Here is a 6,162-nt window from a genome sequence, read left to right on the forward strand (position 1 = left end):
CACATTCCTCTCCGCAATACATTAGTCAACAATACATTGTATTTAACATTGCACTGTAGAAAATCTACTGTCTATTTTATAAAAAAAATATTCTATATAACAGCTTTTATTAAAGGTGAACATGCAAAAGTCAAGTGTCATCGTTTAATTGTGCTCCAAACAGAAACATTCATTTTAAACGCGCCCCTGTCATATCAAAGAATCTACAGTTGATTTAATAAGCCGGGCCTTTCTGTTTGTGTGGTGATAAAACTTCTCAAATGCATTTGTGATGTTAGGCTGTGTAAGGTGTTAACTTTGGCCAGAATCCCATGTTCCTTCTTTCATCGGATATTTTCGGTTACCGATTATTGATACATATCGATGATATTCCTATATCTAAAAACACTGCAAGTTGTGTAAACTTTCATTAAAAAATCGGCTCAGTCGTTTCGGAGTCCATAGGGAAACGAATTCACACGCATACAAAGTTTCTTTTATATAATTATATATAATATAATAGTAGAAATTACAGTTGTTTTCTAACTTAAGTGTACTATGTGAGAACTTCCATATACAACCGCCATCTTTCTTTTAGGCCGGCCATACAGCTGTAGTAGCCGATCTGTGATTGGTTTAAATTTGAATGTTTCAGGTGATTTGACTTAGCACCTAATTTGTATTTATGCGTTTATTTTTCAGTCTGAGAAAACACGCGGAAAGGGGTAGACTCAACAGCGGTTCTCTCTCTAGGGAGCCAAGACAATTTCTTCATGAACAGCAAACAGTCGGTGAACGAAGGACACTTCTCTACAAGCAGAGACAACTTATCTTGCTGAATCTATTAAGATCAAGAATGACATGCAAGAGACTGTTCGTCATGTTTATTATCAAAATATTGGTTTTTATCTCATTTCTTATTGTGTCACAAGGGGCTCACATTATGCCTGATTATAGGCGCCATTATTCCCGCCGTGTTCTCCATGATCATCATCGATCCTTCCAAAGGAAAAACGAACTAACATTCCAACAATAGGAATTCGTACTAAAGGCTCCATGCTTATGGTAGCAAATCAAGCCACCGTTTTTGCAAAAGGATTTACCATAACCAAAGAACTTTCATTGCTGTTACATTGTGAATAAATTTTGTGTTTAAAGGTATAGCTTTTGTTTGTGAAATTCATTTGCTACTGCAGGGAGGAAACTGAGTGTTTAGGAAATTAATTTCTTGCAACTAGTAATGATGTTGCACTCCTTTCAGTCTCGAAATCTAATGGATAGCCCATGTAAGAGCGCCTGCGCGCGTAATATTGTAATTAGGATGGCACTATTACAAAACCACCCCTCTCCCGAGTCGGCACTATTTGATTCCAATGGCAAAGAGAACCCCAGAGCGATTGGAAAACATTCCAAGATAAGAAGAGAACACATAGAGCAGCTAGTATTCCAAAATGGTAATCTATTTGATAACTGACCAGGCTGTACGTTGCTTAACTTCAGTGATCTAACGAGAAATGATATGTCGACATGATGAGAGAGAGAGAGAGAGAGAGAGAGAGAGAGAGAGAGAGAGAGAGAGAGAGAGATTGTATTTATGTGCATGTATGCGTGTGCGAGAGAGATTGAATGTACACGTAGGATAAACGTGCGGTAGTGTTTATTGGAACGAGAAATTGAAGTAGTGGACCAATCCGGTGTGTTCATATTCGTTCGTAGCATTGAAATGTACGTCTATTAGTTGGGCTACCGTACCGGAAATCGACACCAGTTGTCCCTAATCTTTTTCATTGTTAAAAAAAAAAAATAAAATAAAATAGAGTGAAATCATTCAGCCGTCTCGTTGCGAAAACCGATTTGCAAATACGATGTGAATGAATTAAACCCGAAGACTTTGCTTCTCTGGAGATGAAGAATTTCTATTTATAGCTTTTTGTAATTATCAAAAATGTAGACAATCTTGTCTTATATTAAAAAAAAACAAACAAACAAAAAAAAAAACAAAAAAAAAACTATATTATTTGATTTGATTCGATAGAATGACTACACGAATAAACTGTATTTTTTATTTATTTATCTGTAAACTAGTTTTCCTTTATTTAGAGCTGGTGACCGATATTTATTTTTGATAGCTTTGTGCGTCCATTTTCCAAAAGGTAATAAAAGCATTCCGATTTTGAGTTGTTGCCAACTTTCTAATATTAGACCAACACACATTCACTGTTATGCATATAAAGTATATGCGCGCGCGCACACACACACACACACACACACACACACACACACACACACACACACACAAACCAAAAAAATATATACGCGCACAAACATACATATATACACATATTTATATTGTCATTGTTAATTCATATATATATTAAATACTGCCGGACAGTTTAGTATCTGAAACTGGCGCCGTACTATTAATTCTATTAATTGTACTATTATAAAACATGTTTATACAATAGCTGCTGCTTGTGTTACAGATAGCGAAGGAGCGCGCGGGGGAAAAAATCAGCAGGAGCTGTAGGATAGTTGGCTGGCGGAAAGATAAGCAGCAGCAGCAGTAGAAAAAGCACATATGCAAATTAGGAAGTGTGCGCAGATTTACGTGACAAGAAAAAAAAAGAAAAGAAAAAAGAACATCACGTGGTCGGAAAATCAAAGTCCGCACTGTAGAAGATGGACGTGTAAAATTGAAGGCGAGAAATAGCGTGCTGATGCCAGCGTGAGGTCGGAGAGAAAACCGGGTAAGATGGACGCATGGCACCGCAGTAGCAGCAAGAGACTGTTAAGCTAGTGTCGAGACGGCAGGGTTTTGTTACTGTCATCGAAGACGAAATGAACAGTTACAAAATAACAAGAAGTAGACATTGTTTTGAAAGTAATGGAAATAAATACATTTTGCTAAATCAAAAAGAAAAGCTGAATCGGATTAATTTATTCTTATTTGTTTGTTCCTGCGACCTTACGCTAGTATAGCAGCATTACTTTAAAAAAAGACTTAATAAAATGATGCATTGTTTCGTGGTCGAAGTCTCATTGCTACTGTAAAGTTGTGGGGGGATGTAAACCGTCTATATATTTATATTTCTATTATCGTCTAGTGTATGTATTGTACGGATTTTTATACACGTGTATATATACGTGCGATCATCTATCTAAGGTTCGTAGTGCGCGTATGTTTAATTTGAATACAGTACATGGCGGAACAATCACGTACATAATTAAATTATTTCTAAACTATGATAACATATTTAAGTCAACAGCCTTCGGATCAAGATCAAAGTGTAGTATCTGTTCCGGCAGATACTGCAAGCTATGATTAGCAAAGACCAGATGTGGGGGCAACCCCACATGTCTGACCTTTAACCAGCTCCCATTCTCCACCTCTCGGGAGCTGGTCCCCTTTTCCCCTTACCCCTCCCTTCACTCCTCACATTAAAAATCGGCCTTGTGCCTAATTTGCTCGGTGGGGGAGCAAATAAATACCATCTGTTCTTCAAATGCTGTACTTCAATTTCTTGTTCTCTGTCAATGGAGGAGAAATCCTTCACGACTGAGACAATTTTTATTTTTGTTCCTTTTCTCCACATTAAAAAAAAACGACCCTGGTGTCTAACTCTGTCCCGTGGGGAGACATTGTAAATAGGAACATTCCTAAATTCATGTAAATAAATATTTATTTTAAATAGTTTTATTATTTTAACACATATTTCAACTTCCTAAACATTTAAGCTAGAATAATCATAATAATCATCGATCAGCTGACCTTTCGGCTTTGATCGGTCAATACCAAACACCACTAGCCCAGAGCACCATAACAGCATCTTGCGATATTACCAGATTTTGTTGGATTGTCGTCACTCTGTGGGATTGACATATCTATTACGCTGTACTTATTCGTCTTCAACACACAACCCCCCACACACTCACACACACACACACACACACACACACTTATATATAGTAAGTTATAAAATACATATGGCGATTAAGCTACACTGAATATTCCGCGGTTCATCCACTCTAGGATTCTTAAGGCAGTGGATGAAACGCGGAATATTTAGTGTAGCTTAATCGCCATATATATTTTATAACTTACTAACCAGCTCTACCTACGTATTGAGCACTGTTGAAGTAAATACTTTAAGTTTACGTATCAATTTATATTTTCGTATATTAATTTATGTGAGTAAATGAAGCAGTTATAAGTATACATACATGCATATATATATATATATATATATATATATATATATATATATATATATATATATATATATACTCTCCTGACCTTGCACCCTCTGACTTTTACCTCTTCCCAGCCATGAAGTTGTGTTTGAAAGGAAAGCGTTTCCCAGATGATGCAGCCTTGATTTCTGAAGTCACGTCGTGGTTGGAGGACCAACCTGGGGTGTTCTACAAAAACGATCTGCAGAACTGCATCAAAAGATGGGAGAAATGCATAACTCTGGGTGGTTCCTATGTAGAGAAAGACTAATAACTCTGCCAAGTTTCGTTGCTCTAATGCTATGGGAAGTGGGCCAGGGGAATTTCTTATTGCACGCTCCTCGTATATATATATATATATATATATATATATATATATATATATATATATATATATATATATATATAATCTGAAGACAAGGACGAGTGTCACAAGCAAGGAAGACATTTTGATAGCATGAATAGGTTAGCCAAATTAATTTGGATCAAGAGACTAGATTGAATATTCAGAACATTTTTTGTGATTAAGGGAGGTGGTATTGGATCAACACTGCTGGGAAGCAATCATTTAATATACCATTTTGTTTTTAAATCCCCGAAACGGTGTTTAATAGTAGACAATTAATGATCCTTTGAATAAAAAAAATATTAGGACTATTGTGAATGCAAGAAAGCAAGTTGATACAGCGGGTGCAGGCAATTAAATGACGTACTGACTAAATAGTTGTCCAACAAATGATAAAAATATTAAAAAATAAATAATAATAATATACTTTTTATATAAAGTTTTAAAGATTAAAATACTTCCAAGAGTATATATATATATATATATATATATATATATATATATATATATATATATATATATATATAATAATCAAATGACAAAAGTCTATATTCCAAATTTCATGATATTGATCATCTTACATTTAATTTATTTGACGTTTAAACTTCCTGAAAGTATCTATTTCGTAGCAAAAAGTATATATATATATATATATATATATATATATATATATATATATATGCGAATATTGCAACAAAAAGTTTGCTGCTACATCTAACAATAATCGATGAATTACGAAATATCATTAATACATGACTTTTAGAATATGAGTAGGTGCTTTCCATTATGTGCTAAGCTCAATAGTTAATCGGCACAAAATTACATGTAATATCAGAACATCCAATTAAAACTGTATAATATGTTGACCGCTTGAACGAATCGCCTAGAGCCTTAGAATATTGGAACTGTCAGTTCGCTTACGTTAGCTATTGGTTGGTATTCTTCAGACCTGCTTCCTAGAAAATATTCTATTTATGTGGACTATTTTTCCTTAAGTTGTCTTCTAGGCTCCACTGGATTTATAGGCATTTTATATTTAACTGTAACATTACATTATTATTCGAAACCAAATGTGTATGTATGGTTTAAATTTGTTAGCGTTTAATCTAGTTTCAAGGATAGCTGAAACTGTAACAGAATGTGGTCGCGCGTACTTAAGCATCGGCAGCAACAACAGAAGCTATGTTTGAATGACCGAGCCGTGTGCGAGGTGACGTATCAGCGAGGAAGAAGGAAAGAAAATGCTTATAAAAATCGTGACCCCCGCAAAGCACACAAATAGACGTGTGATACACGTAGCCCGAGAGAAACAGGGAGAGACGTGCCCTAAACATGGCCAGACAAAGGCAGAGTACCACATGTTCGACACGTCAGAGTCTTGTAAAACAAATTGGAGTACGAGAAGACTTTTGAAAGAGAGACAATGCGTTCTTCTAGAAGAACTTAATTCTTTCTTTTTTTTTTGTTTCCTGTCTTCCTACAACGTGTGGGTTCCGAGTGTTAACATGTAACGACAACGTTATCAGACCATTTTTTTTTGATTTGTGACTTTCTGATGGCCTTCTTTAATTTAGGATTAGTTAGGGGATGGTTGAGATAAATATTGA

The sequence above is a fragment of the Euprymna scolopes genome, chromosome 27, assembly GCF_053919585.1.
Source record: "Euprymna scolopes isolate OS-2025 chromosome 27, ASM5391958v1, whole genome shotgun sequence".
Lineage (NCBI taxonomy): Eukaryota > Metazoa > Mollusca > Cephalopoda > Sepiida > Sepiolidae > Euprymna > Euprymna scolopes.